Source organism: Furipterus horrens, unplaced genomic scaffold (genome assembly GCF_987537825.1).
Source record: "Furipterus horrens unplaced genomic scaffold, mFurHor1.1.pri manual_scaffold_4, whole genome shotgun sequence".
NCBI lineage: Eukaryota > Metazoa > Chordata > Mammalia > Chiroptera > Furipteridae > Furipterus > Furipterus horrens.
Genome location: NW_028327174.1, coordinates 135,492,462 through 135,514,096, shown reverse-complemented (window position 1 = coordinate 135,514,096; position 21,635 = coordinate 135,492,462). Strand labels below are relative to the sequence as shown.

General features: G+C 35.8%; 1 protein-coding gene across 1 annotated transcript in view; it reads left to right on the top strand.

The window, feature by feature from the left end:
• Positions 1-21,635, top strand: part of FOCAD (focadhesin) — a 336,121-nt gene that overhangs the window by 188,995 nt on the left and 125,491 nt on the right. The window lies entirely within an intron of this gene.

The following is a 21,635-nucleotide window of genomic DNA, read 5'->3' as shown; positions in this document are numbered from 1 at the left end:
AGGCACCCCCCTGTAGGCAACTCTCCACCTCTCTCTTGCTGCCCCTAGGACTCTGTCTTTATCTTTCACCTTTGGCATCTCAGTCATGATGTGTCCTGGTGTGGTCCCCTCTGGATCCAGCCCACCTGGGACCCTCTGTGCTTCCCAGACCTGTATGTCCATCTCCTTCGCAAAATTTGGGAAGTTTTCCTCATTTTTTTCAATTCTTGCTTCCTCATTCTGCCCTAGTTGACTTTTTTTTCTTTCTTATCTTCCAAATCATTGATTTGAACCCCGGTTTCCTTCCCTTCACCATTGGTTTTGTGTGGATTTTCCTTTGTTTCACCTAGCATAGCCTTTACTTCTCCTCTTATGTATTTGCTATACTCAAGCATATCTGTCAAGCCTCTGAGCATTTTTATCACCAGTGTTTTGAATTCTGCATCTGTTACGTTGTCTATCTCCTCATCTAGGTTGGCTATCTCCTTATCACTTAGTTCTCCCACTGGAACCTTGATCTGTTCCCCCTTTTGGGCCATATTTCTCTGTCTCCTCATTCTGACAGGCTCCTGTGTTTATTTGCCTCCATCCCAGGTAGAGCTGTCGCTCCTGTTACATTGTAAGGGGCGGAGCCTTAGCAATTCATCAGTACAGGGCAACCCGTTTCCCCACGTTGTGGCACTGTATGTGGGGGAGGGGTCCACGAGGGAATAATGCCACCTGCCCAGCACTCGTCCCTTTTCCAGGCACCTCTCCCACTTCTGTATGGGACTGGCACCTCTCTAGTTGCTGACCTGGCTGTCGTTCCCAGAGTGGGTGGGTCTTCGGACATTCTAGGACCATAGGGGCCCTTTAAACTATCAGACTCTGCTTAGAGACTGGCAGTTTCTGCCTCCGCCCCAACTCCCATTGGTCTGCACAGTCAGAAGCAATGAAGCTTGATTTTCCCTGGTGCTGGGACCATGAGCTGCGAGGTCTGGTGAGGAGCTGGGAATGCTCCCCAGGTGTCCCTCCTGACTTTATAAAACGTGTGACTGTGCTTTCTGCCAGCCTGCTGCTGCCACTGCTGCTACCACCATGCCGTGTCCTCTCCGCCTGGGCTCCGCCCCTCCTACCTGGCTGGATGAGTGTTTCTTCTTTATATATTTGTTTGCTGGACTTTCATGTACTTGGATTTTCTGGAATTTCTGGTTGTTTCTAGTTTTGAGGTAGTTGTATTCCTTCTTAGTTGTGGAGGGAGACGCAGCATGTCTGTCTACGCCTCCATCTTGGGCGGAAGTCCTGAAATGATAATATTTTAGACCTGTTGGGTTAAATAAAACATTCAAATTAATTTCACTTCTCTCCTTTTACTTTTAAAAAATGTATTTACTAGAAAATTTAAAATTGTATATGTGGCTCACATTACATTTCTATGGTCTATACCTTGATTACGGTGGTGGTTACAGCAGCATGTACATTTGTCAGAGTTTATCAAATTGCATAATTAAGTTTTATACTTTCTATAGTATGTTGTTATGCCTTAAAAAGCCAGAACTATAGAAGCTACATTCTTTTTCATGCTAGTTACGTGTTTGGCATTTGATATCCATATAATCCTATACTAAAGTTCATAATAATCTTGTAATATAGGTGATATTTGCTGATGGGGATAGGAAGCTAACATCCTAATTGACACAGAAACGTGTGATAACATGGGGTTGGAACGCTCTTTTCTTTGTAATTCTTGTGCTTTTCCCACTCTCTCATGTTGCTGTACCAATTTTATAAAACTGAGTGTACTTTGGGAACAGAGTTAAGTTTTGCTGCTTCAGTCATTGATTTCTAAACCTGAGCTGTTAAGTGGCAATGAATGAGTCCAAATACATTTCTGTAACTGCATAGAAATCTAGTAACCTTACTACTCACATTTCAAAGAAGAAAAGAACTTCCAGTCTAAGCAAATTTCTGAAGGTTGGAGGAGAAACAGCTTATGGTGTGTGCAGAAATGAAAATCACTATACTGCAGTGAAAAGAGGGTTCATTTACTTTTAACATTTCCTCTCATAAGTCTTGGAGTGGGGATGGGAGCCATTGTTTTCTTAATCAGCTGTGAGTCTGTTGTAGCAAAAATTAGAGGTGATTCAAGATCATGAAGAAAAGCTCTTTCATCTTGCCCTGCTCCAAGAGGGTGTTATATTTTCAAAGTGGAGTATTGTACAATTCAGCACTAGATAAGGAGGGGAGGGGCCTTTCCTGGGGATTGTTGACTGCTGAATGAGTTCACTTCAGGCCATTTGTCACAGCAGTGATTTTCCCGGAAATACCCTATGCCAAGGTTATGTTTTGGCTATTCTAGCCTCTTTTATTGATTTATTTTCTGAAATCCTGGGGAAGGTAGCTGTCCCTGCCCTCTCCCATCATCCTAACCCTTTGTCAAGCGGCTCCCTCTGAGCACCATGGGGTGGGAATGATTTTCAATGGCACTCAGCAGGTTTGGAAGGTTTTAGGGAGTGAGTGTGATATAAAAATGGCCAATAGAAATCCTGTATTTTGTTTAAGCATTTTTCTGCATGATAAATATAATTTAATATGGAAATGTGATCCATTGTCCCATGGCAGGTTTTCTCAGTTGTGTACAGTAAGGAGTCTGTCTGCTACTGTGGATTGAGTATTTATTACACTCTGGAACCTCTTTTTTTGTTGCTTTTATGTTTTGTGTGTGGGGAGATTTAAAGGTGGATGGCCTGTTCAACCTTGCAGAGGAGTTGATTAAGTTTAATTTGCTGTGCATTAGAGAAGGAATTTGCTGGTCTTTTAGAACCAAGCTCTATGTTATTTGTAGTTGGGGCATGTTTTTTGATGCCTTCAGTTCTTCCTGGGCATGAAAACGCTTTTTGTACAGTTGTTGAATCTATTTCCATGCTGAGCTTTTTATATACTACACAATGACTCTTTCCAGTTGAAAGTTGTAGTTTGGCCTTATTTTTAACTTTAAAAGGAGAGCAGGAACTTGCCTTTTATTAAACATTTGTGGATATTTTAACATTTTTTCATTTTTAAGTAGATTTTAAAATATGGTTTAAAATGGTTTTTCATTTTCAAAATAAATTTTAACTGACTATGGTATGTTTGTATAATGGGATACTATAACACATAAGCCATGTGTGGGAAACTAAAACTGTGGGTGTTTATTTGTTTTTTGTTTTTTTTTTTTAGAGAGAGAATACTTACTCTTCCCACTATTTTTTAATTGTTTTTTAATTTTTTAAAGAAAACATTTGCAGATCATGTGAGGTTGAACACTATATCAAAACTTATAATAGAAAATTTTTAATTGAAGATCTTGGAATTTCACCATTTCTTTTTGCTTTTATACTTCCATCCTTTTTTGTCTGCTACTTGCCCTTTTCTGTACCCAGGTTTTCTATGCTTTTTAAATATACTTTACTCTGAAAAATTTATAATCTCAACTTTTAAAGTTATAACAATTAAGAGCTCCTCCTATACGTTATTTTAATCCAATTTTCTGTTTATTTTGTGCTTAAATTTTTCTTAATGTGAACAGCCTTCTCTCTTGAATTGGAATCATGGTCTCTAAGGATTATTAACTGATGTGAGTAGTTTGTGACTGAACGTGAACACTGGTCAGGGTTTCCAGCCAGGAGTTTCCAGCTCTTAGTCACAGACCCAGGGCATTCTTTAAAAGATCAAACGAGTTGGACAGTGGGAAGGTTTTAATGATGCCAGTTAACATCAGAAGAGCTAGGCTCAGAGGCTGCAAATTGTGCTCATATGAATAAATGCCATTGAGCTAGAAATAATGACATGACTAAAATGATGCTAATTGTATGCCATTCTGAAATTCCAGTGAATAAAATATATTAGTTTAATCTTATACAAGGGGTGGGTTTTTCTTTGGTGGTTAAGAGGGGTTTAGAGAGAGAATCACTGAAGGAGGGTAGTAGGCTAAATGGCATCAAGGTTTGAAAGCCTTTATGGATTTTGAGGTCTGATTGAAAGTATTATTTTGATACCTCCCAAGAAATTAATAGGTCTGTTTAAAAAATATTTTATTTAGAGTATATCCTTAACTGACCTAGAACTAATTTTTTTAATCAAAAATGGAATTGTCTATGGTACTTAAGCTCATCTCCTACTGTGTTGATAAGAACAGATGTATCTCACCTTCTCCTTGCCTGGGATAAAATATCACTAAGAGGCTCACTTCTGGAAATAGTAATGATTCCAAATTAGACTTCGCCTTGATTGGATGACTAAACTCACTTGCTAGTAAAGGGCAGTACTTAGGAAATACTTGGCATTAAGGCAGCAAAAATTTGATAAGTCTTTGCATAGGTACCAAATTACTCAGAATGCCTCTCTAACAAGCAATACAAATCCAGAAATAGTATTTAAAAATGATATATGTACATTTGGTTTTAAGGTTATTTAGTTTCAAGTTTGAGAGACTTTTCATAGTTGACAAAAAAAGAGTTGTTAGCCTGTGGACTGTACTATGTCATTCTAAAGCCTTTTTCATGGTTTGAGTATACATTACTTATCTTTTATTATTTAGATGCCTCCATGTGATATAGGCCTTGTTGTCTGGTTTTTGAGCTTTATTAAAAGCTAGACTTAATTCTTCTCACAATAACATGGTGTAATGTATTGTCCTATGTTCTTTTTTATTTTATCCTAGTGTCTAATTTAGCAATAATGCGCAAGATGTTCTCATGGGTACCTTTTTGGTTTTTTGTGTTTTTTTTTTTTGCTTTAGAGCCATTGTACTTTGCCTCTATATATTTGAGCAATTTACTTGCTTAAGTATTTGACAGGGTCATATAGCATTAAGCTGAAATACAGGTCAAACAAAAGAATGCCATTGACCTTATTTCTTTATGTTCCACTTGTAACTTCAACTGGACTGTATTTTCTTATTTTTTACTTATTTGGTTCAACTACTCTATCGCAGTTATGGACTTAATAGAAAAATTAATAACAATGATTTATAGTATGCAGAGTAGGATCTTCAAAAGTTTGTGGATAGCTTGGGCTACTCAAAATCACTAGTGATGAAGCTTAAGCTCTCTATTTTTTTAATGAGTTCCCCAGAGACTTTGATGTGTAGTGAAGTTAGGGAACATTGTCAAGAGCAGCAGTCTCCAAAGCGATCTATGTATAAATCCACCCATGAGGTATAGGACGGAAATATTAGAATATTTCTTATTTATCTTAAAAATACAGAAATTAATTTTTAATACTATATTAAATAGTATTAAAAGTAATGTATGGATTGATGGTTTCTTTACTTGCCCTTCTATTGGATGATCATGTGCCACCTGTATGTAGTAGCCATGTGTCCTAAAGAAGGAGTGGAAGTCTATATGAAGGCTATTTGTAGCATCATCTCTCCTTTATTAGAATAGCTATCCATTGCAGTTTATGGATATCAGTTAAATGAATTTACAGGAGATATATGTATATATATTTAATTCCATCATTTTATTAAACATGCTGATTCCAGGTGTGGATTGTTGAGAGCTTTATCTGAAGTACTGTTAACCTCAGGTTTATGAATTTTTTTAATTTTTTCATATTATGCCTCAGCACAACTACACAAAAATTATCTTTTTAAACCATTAATAGCTATATTTTTCTGGTAACAGTGTCTTTTTAAGAAAATAACAAAATGAATGTAATTCAAATATCATAAAGTTCACTCTTTTAAAGTGTACAACTCAGTGAATTTTAGACTATTCACAAAGTTGTACATTGACCACCACTATCAAAATCCAGAACATTTTAAACCATTCCTGTAGTAGGCTGAATACAGTAGTCCCTCTCTATATCGCGGTTCACTTATCATGGCTTCAATGTATCGCAGGATTTTTAAAAACATTATATTTAATTATTTATCACAGATTTTTCGCTATATTGTGGGATTTTGCAGTACTGTATACGTATGTTGTTAAAGTTATGTAGGTTTAAGAGTGTAGAATATGTTTTAAGAACATAAGTAGTGTTTATAAAAGCGTGGAAAAGGTTAATAAGGGACTGGGAATAGTTTATAAGTGTGTGGGAAGGGTTTATAAAGCCTTAAAATATATATAAATACTAAAATAGATGTAAGGTTCCTGCTTTGCGAATTTTCACCTATTGCGGGGGGGTGGGGGGAGCGTCTAGAATGTATTACCCGTGATAAGTGAGGGAATACTGTAATGGCTCCCAAAGATATCCAGGTCCTAATATCTGGAACCTGTTAATGTTATCCTGTATAATAAAGGGGACTTTGCACATGTGATTAAGTTAAGGATCTTGAGATGGGGAGATAATCCTGGATTATGTAGGAATGGAATTTCTGGGTCATATGGTAAGTCTATTTTTAACTTTTCAAGGAACTGCCAAGCTTTTTTCCAAGTGGTTATACCATTTCACATTACATGCCAGCAATTGTATAGAGTTTCCATTTTTCCATATTGTCACCAACATTTGTTATTGTCCTTTTTTCTTTATTATCGCATCCTTATTGAATATGAAGTGGTATCTCATTGTGGCTTTGATTTTCAGTTTCCTGATAATTTACAGTGTTTAGCATCTTTCCATGTGCTTATTGGCAGATTATATTATTTACAATTTTTTACTGAGATGAGGAGTATCCCTGACAGATATGTTTATTACATAAATGTTCAAATGTTTTGTACTTAAAGATGTTATACATTTTTTAAAATAAGGACATTGTTCCAAATAGTCTTACTTTACCTAATATTTTTCTTTCTGTAGTTCATGTATATTTCATGTATATAACATATAAATAAGTGTGCATATATACTGGTGTTCTAAAAATTTGGCACCAGTAGAGGTATACCACCAAGCATGTTTATAGGTCACTGGTCTGGAAAATGTTTCTGTAGCACTTACGTTAACATGTCTTTCAAAGGAGTCATTCAATCATTATAAAGAGGTCTGCTTATGGTGACTTCTTCTTGGGTTTTGTTTTATTAGATACTACAGAAATGTTTTTAAGAAATAAGGACCTGACTCTAAAGAAATTAAGATATATCGTTTATTTAGAGGAACTACCCTTACATGGGTAATTTAGGAACAAATGTCATTATGCAACAACCCCCAAAACAAGGAGAAAAACAACTTTTGTTTCTTGCATGCTTGTGGTTAAAGCACAATACTAAATGTATGATGTAGATTATTTCATTTAATTATCTCAACATCTCTGTGAGTTGGTGGTATTGTCCTTTTTTTATATGTGATAAGCTAAGACCTACAGAGTGTAAATGATCTTCCTGAGGGGATGGTGCTAAGGAAGACGCAGAGTTGGGCTATAAATACAAGGCTAATTCTTTGCCCTTTATTCTGTATTATATGTGTAATATAATTAGTTGTTCCCCTCTTTTCCCACTCCCCACCCCTTGCTCACCCCACCCCAAGCAGCCACTGCTACTTGATAAATAAGAGATTGAAGAAGAATGGCTTAGAGATTAGAGAACAAGAGAAATAGTATTTATCCATAGAAAACTTCAGAACCACCTAGGATTGGTTAGGGTTTAGGATCATAGTTGAAGAGCAGTATTAAAGAAGGATTTGCTTCCAAGGTACAAGTGAAAGACATCCTTGGGCCGGGCCAGACAACCTACTTTCTGAACCAACTCTATGGAGGAAAGGGGTAAACTGACATTTTTTATTCAAATTTATTCACTCGTGTTTATTTATTCAACTATAATTTTTGTGCTTACTGGGGACCAAGGCACTGTTAGATCCTAGAACTGTAATGAAGTAAAGGACATACCTAGTTCTTACTCACAGGAACTTTCATTCTAAGTTGGGGACCTAGAGCAAATGGACATTTAACCATTCTTGCTACACTTACCTATTTGAAATTGTGATAAATCCTACAAAGCATGAGTGTGAATTGCTTTAGAAGTTTAATGAATTTAAACTAATCTAAGAAATACCAGTAACACTCTGATTTTTAGTGGGACATTTCATAGCTGTTAAGTTAATAATGAAGTTTGAGTGATACCTGTTTCTCCTTTTTGGAATTCCCTTACCCCTTAAGTGTGTATGCTTTCTTCTTTGCCCCACAGCATTGCTTCAGTATCTGAGCATCATAGTTTACTGAGATGTCTGTTTCATGTTTGTGTTCCTGTGAGTCACTTTGGGGACACAGTAAGCTCTTTTTGTTCATCTTCATCCTAGTTCTTACAGAAGGGTTGGCCTATTATGAGATTTTAATTCTAGCTTACTTATGAGACATTCTTGAATAGTCCAGGAAAATTTTGATTTTACATTTTCTGTTCCATTGTTTCAATGAATTTTTTTTTTTTAAGAATATACATCATAATGGAGTTTTTAAAGTGTGTGGTTCCTTTTTTTTTTTTTTTTAACTACACAGGATATTTGTTGTTAAAAAAATCAGAAAATATGGGTAAAGAAAACTTGAAACAAAAAATTACCCATGATGTCACTATCCAGAGATAAGTCTAAACAGTTAGCCATATTTAATTTTGTATCTTTTTCTGTATATACATGTATGTTTATAGATATTTTTAAAATTGAGATTGTACCAAGCATATTGTTTAGTCTAACCTGGCTTTTTCCTTTTCCCTCTTCATATATTATGTACATCTTTTGCTGACAATGTGTATAGAAGTATTTTTCTAGAAGTATTTTTAATCGCAACATAGTATTTTATTATACACTACATGTATAATACTTCTATCAATATTTTACTGATGAGTATTTTGTTTTCCATTTTTTACTGTTATCTCCAGTACTTCAGTGATAATCCTTAGAGCTAAACCTTGGCATACGTCTCTTATTTTCTTAGGGTAAATACTTAGAAATGGAATTGCTAGCCCAAGGATATATATAATTTCTACCTATAAAGATCTCTTCCTCTTGAACTCCTATTTGCATAATATAGGAGCACTGCTTTCCCTCTATTGTTTTCTACATAAAATATACATTTTTCATATGTGCCCTGATATTTTGGAAAACAGGGTTGACCATTGTAACTAAATTCTTTATTCTTTAAGTTATTTACTAAATGCGAGTCCTGTGCAAATGCTAATGTGGTAGCAGTTACCTAAGAATAAACTATATGATACATTGAAATAAATGAGAGATACAAGGAAATATCAAACTATTATTACCTATTGCAGTAGAAATTTACATTTACTTTCTTGGTGTATGGGGTGGGGAGTGGTGGGAAGGCCTCAGGCCTCCTCTACACTCAAACCTTCATAGATTCCAGGCTAGAATGTGGATATTCACTCATTGTGTTAGAACACTACTTCTCAGCCACATGGGCCTTATTTAGGCATCTGTGCCTGTGCTAGGTTTCTGAGGGACATGAAAATTCTGTCTAGTCTTGCCTTTTTCCTGCTGCGGAGTTTAGGCTGCATAGAGTCAAAGGGAACTTCCAAATCTCCTTTATTTTCCTTTCTTAAAACTTAAAGCTAGCACCACCCTAGGTAGAAGCAGCCAACTTACTGGTGCTTCTCTTTTCTCTTCATTGGACTTTGTTAGCTTCAACCCCAAACTGTTTTAGCAGCCAAAAGTTCACTACAAAGGAGTAAGTATAAAAGAGCATGAAGGAGAAACAAAAGCTTAAGAATCTCCTTACATCTTCCACTTTGCCTGGGAGACTTCCACTGGCAGTGTTCTGGGAGTTTCGTGGTGACTGCAGCTGGCACTGTTGGGTGAATCAGATGCCAAGTGAACATCCCACGTATCAGTGCTAATCACACCCGGGAGAAGGTGTCGATTAAAGTACCCACAGAAGCTGAATTCTGATGAGGAACAACCAGCCTAGTGCTGAAAATGGATGGTTGTCCATTATCTGATCTATCTTTGGAAAATTACCCAAGTTAAAGAAAAAACAGAATGTAACATTTGTTGAGTGCTTACCGTCTGCCAAATACCACGTTAAGTTAAGTCTTTTTACAAGCATCTTCAGAGTAACCTTGTGGGATTGGTGTTAACACTGTGATGGCTAATTTTATGTGTCAACTTGACTAACCTAAGGGATACCCAGATATTTGGTGAAACATTATTTCTGGGTGTGTCTGTGAGGACGTTTCTGGGAGAGATTAGCATTTGACTCAGTGGACTGAGCAGAGGTCTGCCTACCCTCACCATGTGGGTGGCATCATTGGTTCATTTAGGGCCCAGATGGAGCAAAAAGGCAAAGGAGGGGCCAGTTCTCTTCTTGATCTGGGACATCTGTCTTCTCCTGCCTCAGACATCTGAGCTCCTGGTTTCAGGCCTCCACACTGCGGGATTTGCAGCAGTGGCCCCCCTGGTTCTTAGGCCTTTGGAGTTGGACTGAATTATACCACCGGCTTTCCAGGGTCTCCACCTTTCTGCTGGCTGTTTATGGGACTTCTTAGACTCTATAACTGCATAAGCCAAGCCCTCTAATAAATCTCTTCTAGCTAGCTAGCAGCTAGCTAGCTAATTTCCTATCCGTTCTGCTTTTTGGAGAATCCTGACTAATACAAATACAATCCTAATTCTCTGATACCAAAATACCTGTTCCCCTGGTATTAAGTAGGACCACACTGAATCTAAACTTTGTGTGTGTGTGTAAAGATAAAATTCATATACAATATAATTCACCTGTTTATAGTATGCAATTTGATAGTTTTTAGTATGTTTAGTATGTCCACCACAATCAAGTTTAGGAAGTTTTTATTACTCCCCCAAAAGAAACTTCGCACCCCTTACCATCACTCCACAGTGCCTCCATCCTTTCTTCCGCCCCCAGCCCTGTATAGTCAATAAGCTACTTTCTGTGTCTATAGATTTGCCTGTTTTCCACTTCATCTAAATGGAGTCATACAATATAGGGTGGAGTAATAATAGGTTTACAGTTGTTTGTATGGGAAATAATGCAATACCTAATAAGTAATAACACAATAAATTCTGTTCTGCGTACTCACAACTAATCCTACTTTGTCTCCCCCCGCACCCTTTATATGTTTTGTGACTGACTTCTTTCACGGAATCTAATGTTTTCAAAGTTCATTCATGTTGTAGCAGCTTAAACCTAAACTCTTATGTTGCCACTATTATTTTCTTTCTGGAAGCTCTTTAGTCCATCTGCTCAGAATTTTTTCAGTTTTGTGGAGTATTTTTTCCCTGGCATGTGTTTACAGATTGTATAGTTATCCTCAGCCATATATTTAGTTGATGTGGCAGGAATAGTTATTATTTCTTGGCTCATGCTTTGTGGAAAGAGGAAAAATAATCATGCCTGACATTAAGGGTATATACATAGAAATCTTTGGAATTATATTAGGTTTCCCATGTATGGTAGAAGATGTTTGGCTCCATTTTGTAAAATAAAAACATCTTCAGTAAACTTTCAAGTTTTCTTGAACAAATAATTAAACTAGGTGTGTGGATAGAAAAAGCATAACTGTCAGTTTTTACAAAAAGAACAATCACTTTGCCAAATATCATTTTAAAATGACATTAATTTTGGGTGACATAGGAAAATAACCCTGTATGTAAGCTGTGGGGAAGTGGGGGAATAAAAAAAAATAATTTTAATTATAGGAAAAATGACTGAGGCTGAAATTCATAAAATTAGCATATATTTCTTTTAAAATATGACTCAGATATTTAGGAGGAAAGTCAGACGTTAGGACTGAGGAAAAGAAGATTAAAAATCACCTATGACAAAGTAGGATCACACTATAATCTTTATTTATAGCTTATTTTTATTGTATTTTTTTCCATTACCATTTATCCCCCAATCTTTTGTGACTGGTTTTTTCAGCCAGCATTTTATCATGGGCACCATGTCATGTTGACAATCTACTGACATCTAATTGCAATGGCACATGGCTGTAATGTAGTTAATAAATTTCCTATTGTGGGATACTTAAATTGTTTTCTGTTTTGATATTTTTTCATATTATAAGCCACACTGTGATAAATGTTTTCAAATCCTGTTTTTGCAAGGGCCTTTATTATCTAGCAGGTTTACATTTCTGATAGAAGTGAACAGCTTTGAGCAGAGTTAGGGGTGAGGAAAACATTACTTTTCTATATTCTTAATTTTTTATAATAAAGAGGTTTAAACAGAAAGTGCTTAATTTATGTTTTAATTTGGATGGAAAATAAAGACTATTACTAGCAAAGCCAATGGTTTTCCCATACTTTCTTAACTTCTCTGGAGTATTATAAGCCATGGGAAGCTTTCCTTACAAACATCTTCTTCCTCTCCTTGGCTCTGAGGCACTATACTGAGTTTTCCTAGTTTGCCAACATTTCTGTTAGGCACCCTTTGTTTCCTCATCTTTTTAAGTGGTCTTTTCTGTGGCAGGCAGGCTCTTCTGAAATTCAACTTCTCTTCTCCAGCAGATGTGGTTTGCTTTCTTGAAAGGTCCCTTTACCATTGCTGTAGTATTGATGTTTTCCTGGGATTTCTGATATAGCTATTCAGTTTCAGTGTAGGCTTATAAGAGTAATTTAAGAGGACATTAATTACTTAAAGTTGTGAATTTTTTTTTTTACATACACAGCAATTTGAATTTTTGAATTCCTTAGTATTTGCTTAGGAGTGGTTTGGATTCGCTGTTTCTCGAGAGACTTGGGTCTAGGGAGTTAGCACCAACAATTTGCAGGGAACAATTTATTAAAGCCACAGTTTACAAACCGGAGTACATGGGGAAATTTGGAGACTGTCTAAGGGATCAGTAAATGTCATTAGTTGTAAGTAACTACATTTTTAGAGCTTCCACTTCACTGCCTGCTCTTCACTAACTTTTATCTAAGATCATGCTACTTCTGCTTTCCCAGTTCTCCTTTATACTCTATAAAAGGGAAGTAGATCTCTGCTTATCGCAAATATTACTTAGGTTGTTGCTCTAAGGTCTAAAACCTTCAAGGTGTCAAACAAAGAGACAAATCAAAATATTGATTTTGGCAAAGCATTTTTTTATTCAAGTTGTCATCTCTATTTCACACAAGCCATGCCTTTCTAAGTCTTTTTTTTTTTTTATGTTTAGTGATTATTTGTCAATAATTGCAATATATTTGTTTTAATCAATAGCTGCTTTCATGATACAATGGTAGAGTTAAGTAGTTGTGACAGAAACTGGGCCACAGAGTCTAAAATATTAAGTCTGGCCCTTGGCAGAAAAAGTACACAGCCCTGTTCTAGTTGTTGGTGGGCCAGTTAGTTCTCTTCATTCATTCAACAAATTTATTTTGAGGGGTTTGCCTTTATATGCCAAGCACTGTGCTAGATGCTACATGTGTGGATGGAAAAACTTTGTTTATAGTTGTTCAGACCCTGTTTTGGGGAACCGTTTTAGTAGTAATTCATTGGCTTTTGGCACTAAAGAACAAAGTAATTCCTAAAGAAGGCCTGCTAAATTGTTCTTTTCTCTTGAACTTGTAGATATAGGTCTTGTCTTTAGTTTTTATTTTTTTAATCAGGAGCTTGTTTGTTTCTTTGTGAAGGAATCACAGGTATGTTTTCTTCCTGTTGTTAGGGAGTTGTAGGTAGATGTGTATAAGCCTTTCAGGTCCAAGAGACTAATCTTCACTATTGTTATCCAGGAAGAATTCATCAGTTCTGTTATTCTAAAATCTGTGGATACATAGAGTGGCTGGAGGGGTTTAGAAGAATTATTTTCAGTGAACATGTAATCAGGTTAAGTTTTAGTAACTGTCAACAATAGTTAGAAATATATTCATGAAACTACATATTTTAAAGTGGACTGAACTCAATAGCTATTCCTAAAAGCTTCGTCTTTGCAGTTTCAAGTTGCTCTCCGAAGTGTTTTTAGAGCCTCTGAAGTGACTGCTTAATTCATCAATTATTTTATGGTACACAGTATGTTGATTTTCAATATGAAATGACACTAAACAGTATTTCTCAGTCTTTCTACTGTGCAGTCATAATAGTCTCTCTAGGTCTTTTAAAAAATTTAGTTGGATGATATGCTTGCTGGTGGTGGATATTCAGTTTGCTTTGCTTTTAATTTTGGATCTGCTAAACAACTTTCTGGCAGTTGGTTTTTTTAGGGAGAGGTTAAGTTATTGTGATTGAATTTCTATTTTTTTTGTTACTACTTTAGAGTTTAACTTCTATTTATCTGAATAGATGAAAGAGATTGGGAAGAGGGATGAATCACTAATCATTTTCTTGTGAAAGGATATTTCTGACACATTCTTACTGTGAGTTTGCTAGTTCATGTCAGAAGAATGTTCAACATAAAACAGATAATTAATCCAGGCCGAATCTAGCAAAACTGAAAAGTGAACATTCCTGTAGGGAGCTCTTTGCGTCATTCTTTCTGTTCCTGCAGAGAAATCAATGGAGTTTGCATTGGAAGATTGTTCCCTGTAGGGCGCCATCTCAGGGAAGCTGCAGCTTCTCACATGCAGCAAATGAAAGAGAAACCTAAAATCTCTAGCCACTGAGTCCTGCAGGTGACTTGATGGTCTAGATCAATCTGTTTAATAAATGCCTCTGTGTCACTGACACTGTTCTAAGTCTCTCCTATTCAGATATTAGAATTACAAGTCTGCACTACAAACTGCTAGACAGTTCTTCAGATGTAAAGAATAATTTGAAAGGTCTCTGTGAAATGGCATAGTGATGTTAGGGTTTCTTAACATGAAGTAGCTTTACCACATCAAATACAAATATTTTTGATTGGCTAAGGCACAGTTTGGGATTTAGATATGTCCCTTTAGGACAGAAGTTCAGTAATTCTAATAGAAAATCATCAGAATTACTGCCCTTTAGATTATAAGGGACTTAAAAAGACAAACTCAGTATTTGTTCCTATTATTTTCTACAGCGTTGCCTTTGTAATAAACTAGTCTCAGACATTAAAATACTGAAATTGCTTAAATAAATCTGTGCTAGTCATTTTTAAACACTTATAACCTTTAGCCCCATATTATTAGGATAAGAAAGAATGTTATTTTCCCCAGTGTTTCTACTCCATTGATTGTGTCTCCTTAAACTCCCTCTTTTCCCTTGTTTTGGTAATAGAAACATCCTGTTTTGTGAATTGTGTGTGCTGAATTGGCTCAGAGGGCTTCACTGCGTGATGATAACTTGAGTCCTTTAATTGTGAAGGCAGTTTCTTTTACCTTCACTAAGAAAAGGGCAAATAAGGCAGTTTTATAAAGCTTTTTCCCCAGTTGGAATAAAGCATCAGGACAAAAGGAGTAGGCTGTTCTCAGGAATTTCTAGAAATAGCTTTTGGAAGTAAAATTAGAAGAAAGCTATCTGTTCCTCTGCGAAGGACCAACGAAGGAATACTGTCATTCTTAGAGCACAAGAATTAGAAGCAAAGGCTCTGATTCTTTGGGAATTCATTACTTTTTTCCATTGGTTATAATAGCAATAACCATGATTTACAGTGTATAAAGCATGTTTGCATACAGTTGCTCAGTATGGCTTATACTGTTAACCTGGTGCTATACATAGAGCAAGTGTTACTAGAAATATTTGTTTTGCAGTTGGGGAAACCGATTGAAGGCAATTAATGACTTTGTCATAGTCACGCAACTACCAAATGAGAGAACCTGGGGTTTCTGACTCCAGTCATGTACTCTTCCCAGTGTACCACACGCACAGGGCCCTCTTAAGTCTGCGCTGTTCAGTGTTGCTGTAGTTCATGGGGAAGGATAACATGAAAAAAATATCATTCTCCAGGAGAAACAAAGATGGCAACAAAATATGCATCATGTAAGCACTTAGAATAGGATGAATTCTCCAAAACCTTATAGACAGACTAAGCAAGACGTTCTGAGTCCTTTGCACATTAATATTCATAGGCTATATGTGCACAATACCTAGGTATTGTTTCTCTTATTTACTTATTTTTTTCTTGTTTTGCCCTTACTGGTCAATGGTGGTTTTAGCATTATAGGCTAGTAGTTTCCTCAACACTTTTAAGACCTTACTGCATGACCTTTTTAATTATGAAGTGTGTTGTTACTCTAAAGTTCCTCTGTATATAGTCTTTATTTTTGAAGATTGTCTCTTTGCCTTTGGTGGTAAACAGTCATAATATATATAAACTTATTTTTATTTATCCTGCTTATTAGGACTTAGAGAATAAGTGTCCATTGATTCTGAAAAATTTCAGCTGTAATTTCTTTAAGTAGTACATTTTTCCTATTCCTGTTGTTTAACCTTATATTTTGAAATAACTTCAAACTTACAGAAAAGTTTTACAATGTAGTACAGAGAGCTATATACATAGAACAGAATAGTATTTGACAATTAAAGGCATAAGTACAGACAAATGCTATGACATGAAAGGACTCTTAAAAACAATATATTAATTGAAAAGAACCAATAACAATATATGGCATATTTTATGATTTTATTTATAGAAAAGGTCTAGAAAAAGCATATTTAGAGAGACAAAGTAGCGTTATGATTGCCTAGTACTGGGAATCATGGGAGGAAATGGGGAATGACAAATGATTACGAGGCTTCCTTTGGAGGCAATGAAAACTGTTCTAAAAGTGATTGTGATGATGGTTCCAACAGCTTTGTGAGTATGCTAAGAACACTGAATTGTACTTTAAGTATGTAAATTGTATGGTATGCAATTTATATCTTGAAAAGGCTGTTATTTTTTTAAAAAAGAAAGAAAAATAGCACAGAGACTTCTTGACTTCTTATATATTTTTTCATTCTGTTTTCCTTAATATTAACATCTTGCTTTCATTATTACAGCACGGTTATAAAAAATAAGAAATTAACAATGGCACAATACTATTGACTAGACTGTGGACTTTATTTAGATTTCACAGTTTTCCCACTAATGTCTTTTTACTGTGCCATGCTCCCACATTGAGTTTAGTTGTCATGTTTCCTAACTCTTCCAATCTATGCCAGTTTCTCAGTTTTTTTGTTTGTCTGTTTCTTTTTTTCTTTCATGATCTGGACACTTTTGAAAAGTCTTGTTAGTTATTTTATAAAATGTCCTTTGGTTTAGGTGTGAGGATAATTCCTCATGATTAGATTGAGGTTATACATTTTTGTAATATTTTAGAACATTACAGAAATAATGAGCCTTTCTCAGTGTGTCATATCAGGGGTACATGATGTCGATAAGTTTTATTACTGGCGATGTTAGTTTTAATTGCTTGGTTAAGGTGATGAGCTCTGAGTTTTTCCACAGCAACATTACTGTTTCTGCTTTTGTAATAAATAAATGTCTCACATGTGAGACTTTGAGACTATCTAATTATCCTGTTTGTCTTCAGGCTTTTGCCCCATAATTTTAACATCCATTAGCACATCTTGCCTCCAACAGTTATTCCTGTGGTATCTGTCTGATGGTGATTTTTTTTTTCTTTCTTTCATTGCTTCTACATTGATTAGTTAGAAGTCTTCTGTAAGGAAGAGCTGTTCCTTCTCTTTTATTCATTTATTCATTCATTCACTCAATTATTTATACTAGTGTAGACCAATGGGTATTTATTTGGCCATTGGGAACTTTTTCAGATTGGATCCTATCCCCTTTCAACAAGTCCACACCCATTTATGGACACTTCCTTACTTTCTGGCACCAGAAGGTGCTCCAGACTTAAGTTGTAGTTTCCCTAACCCAGCCCTGGAATCAACCACTTCTCCAAGGGCCATTCTAAAATTAAACTTTGTTACGATTTCTTGGTAAACATAAGAAAGGCACCTCAGTCAATGCTCCCCAACTTTGAACTTTTAAAAAAATGTTTTATAACTCTAATCTTTCTGGTCTGTATATAGGGTATTTCCTGTTGGTTGGATTAATAGGTCCAGTGGCTATATCTTCAGTTGCAGAGATTCTATTTGGTTCTTTTCCAGATTTCTCTCTTTTCCATCATAATTCTTTTACTGGGAATTAAATGTGTTATCTTTCACCTTTAATTCTTTCAGGTGCTTTTGTATTTAATCTGCTGATTATTTTTACTGATTCTAACTCATGTTGGACTCATTCATCATTGCATGTTTTGAAATTTTTATTGTGACCTCATTTTTAGAGGTGCTTATTTTATTTTTCTGTGTGAACCATTTGGGTTATGTGTTACGGGCATACCCTTCATGAGTAGTCCAGGTGTCCCTGGCCCACTAACATTTTTATATTAATTTTTCAGCTCAGTGGTTTCTAGTTCAGCCATTACACTGAAGGAACTGCTCTTCAAGGGTGCTGGTTTTATGTGGGAGTTTCAGTTCTAACTCCCACCTTACGTAAGCTAAAGGTTCTATCTCTTCTTCCGGGGTAACCTTTAAACGCAAGCTACTAGGTTATGGAAACTGATAAATTCCTTACAATACCCCAACTCAGGTATTTCCCTCTTTGTTTCTAGCCTTGCGTAATACTCATTCCCCCACCCCCTTTTTTTTCCATTTCAGCGCAGCTATATGTATGTAGAATTTTCTTCTTTATCAATCATTTTAGGTGTGGCCCATCATATTGTTGGAACCAGAAGTCAATCTATTTTTTTTTTTTGAAAACAAACAAGTTATTGGGTAATGTGCAGAACAAGCCAATAAAGGCCAGGACCATGAGCCTGACTAATCTGATGTAATTTGACAGATCTCATAGGTCTAAAGGCTGGTGGATCAAGGAGATAGACATAGCGAGAGGGTGCCAGGTTCAGTCCAAGGAGCTGTCAGGGCCAGAATATCTAGTGAAGAATAGCCTAGGTTGGGGAAGATCAGAGAAAGCAGCCTTCTTTACTGGAGGCCTCTCTGTTCCTGCTTATGTATAACCAAACCTGGGTTTGCAAATACTCTCTGTAGGTATACCTTTCTTATGCCTAAGGCTAGCATTTATGACTGGATTCTAGAATATTTTCTCACGCTATATGTAGCGTACCATTTCAGGCATTAGTTTGTGACTGTCCTAGGAATAAGACTTTTTAAAAAATCATTGTAAATTCTTGAAAATAGTTGGAGGATGTAGCCTCACTCCCTACCCACCACCCATGGAAAGGGCAAGACCTGTTTTGTGCTTCTGTAATGGGTGACCACAGACCTTTTTGTTCATCTGCTAAGTGCATCAGGACATCTATGAGGCCATACTTCTTTCTTATCTTTTGATTTATAGAAGCATTCGAATGACAGCTGTTGTTGACCAACCTCACATCTGAGTTACTGTCCCTTTTTTCTCCTACCTGCAGGTTATTTCTATCTAGATGTCTTTATATCAACTCAAATTAAAGATATCTAAAGTGGAACTCTTCACCCCCCATCTCCTGCAAATATGCTTTTTTTTTTTTCCAGTTTCCCCTTCTTTTTAAATGTTACTTTTTATTCACGCAGGTATCTAGGCCCATAATACCTGATTTCCCAATTTGTTCTCCAAGTTCTTTTAATTATTTTAATTTCTACTTCAGATTTACCATTCTTCAGGTTTCAGTACCATTGGTGGTAAAGAACTAATAATCTGTTATATACTTAGTACTGTGCTAGATAGTGAGGAATGAGAACTATAAGATATGGTCATTGTTTTTGGAGAATTTAATATATAATTAAGATAATTTACATTCACAACAATAGTGAACAATACTAGACAGTATATAATTAGATGCTAATTGGTTGGCAGAGTTTTAAGAGTTAGAAATTGGAGAAAAGAAAGTGATAAAATGAGAGCTTGAATTATAAGAAAAAAAGTTAATTGTGAAAGTGGGATTTGAACTGGATCTTGAAACAACATAGATTGGAATTGGATAGGCATTTAAAGTGAGGACAAAGCATGGACAATTAGTGAGTACACTGAGCATAAAATTTTTAGAAACCTTTGAGGCTGTTTATGTGCTGGGACTAGTGAGATAAATTAGAGAAGAGGATGACTGCTTTGACTTTGGCTATAAGACTGCCAGACGGATCTTTCAAAAGTAGCATTTTAATTTTATTTATTCCTCAATTCATAAATTTCTAGAGGCTGCCTTTTCTTTTTGATTCTGGAACAAACTTCTTTGATATTCCAGATACTCTGACTCACGAGACTCTCCTCACTGGCATGTGTGCTTTTTGTGCCTACAACATGCTCTTTTTTGTGGTTTTGACTTAAGCTTTCCATTTCCTGGTGGATTGTCTGTTCATTTGTGTTCATTCCTTCTTCAAATCCCATTTCAAGACTAACTGCCTCTTGCTCTGGTCTGGTGGTTCAGCTGGTTGGAGCATCGTCCGTACACCAAATGTTGCAGGTTTGATTCCCAGTCAAGCAGAGCACATGCCTAGGCTGCAGTCTGGTCATGTGCAGGAGGCAACCAATTGATATCTGTATGTCTGTTTATCTGTCCCCCCCCCCACACACACACACTTTAAAATCAATAAACATATCCTTGGGTGAGGATTTTAAAAATTATAAAAAAATAAAAAGACTAACTGCCTTTTGATACCCTCTATGATAACTTCCACTTACTGTTATCTTCCTTGCCTAAGTTTATCTTGAAAGTACTCTCTGTTGAACACAGTTCAAAATCTAATCATGTACCTTTTGTTTTCTGACAACTTATAATTACATGCACTTCTCTTTTTTCAATAGGTGCTAAATTCTTTGAAGGGTTAGGTTATATTTTATATTTTATTGTTTCTCTTAGTACGATATACTAACTACTTTGCGTACACACTCAACATTGAATTGAAAGCTTTTAAGAAATTTTCTTTTAAATTTCAAATACTGATGATTTGTAATAGAGCTACTTCTTTGTATAAATGTGCCTACTGTCATGCCTGGCACATAGAACTGTCATTAGTAAATGTTACTGGAATCCAAATTTGTGGCAGATCCCAAGTCAAAGAACATTTTTCTGCTGTTTCATGGAAAGTAGAAAATAGAACAGCACTAAATCCAAGTTTTCTGAGATACTTTCTTCTGTCTTCTCCTTTGAGCCTCTCCTTAACCTGTGTCCTTAAGTATATATATTATTCATTTATCTTTGACATCTTTTTACTGACTACCTCCTGTAGCTTTACTGAATAATTTATGTGTGTAGATGGAGATAAATTACGTCTGCTAATTCAAGCCTAGGAGAAGAGATTGGAGTATTTTAGACAGATTAATCCTTGTTAAAGTATCTAATTGATCTGTTTGCATTGTTCCTGTCTGAGTTTTAAAATTTTAATAAAATATTGGAGTCAAACTTAAGAAGGTATTTGAATATCCATAATGACAGATACTAAATGAATTAAGAGCACTTGGTTTAAGGAAATTGAGCTTAAACATTTTTGTTGGGTTTTAGTTTTTGTTTTATCACTTAACAGCCTCTTAAATCTGATGACTTTTAAAACAGCCTTAAATTATTATTTTAAATAATATCAGCATTCTCCTACCTTCTTTAAAAGTATATAAGATGATTTGAGACTTTAATTTTTATATATATTAACATCCCAATTTTCTGAGTGATGTCATAGTTTCAGCAGGGCTGAAAAACTGCAAGAACTGTGGATACATGCCTTTAGAAATATCCTAGCATTGTCTTGCCCTTCTTTGTTTCAGAGACTGGTTCTTGAACAATGAATGTCACTAATCTGGTGTGTGCATGTGAGAGAGAGAGAGAGAGAGAGAGAGAGAGAGAGAGATTTTTCCCATGCTTAACCAAAGTAAAGTAGTGAAAAAAAAACAATTGTATGAGGCAGGCTGGGTCTTCCTCAACAGCAGTTTATATCGATTTAA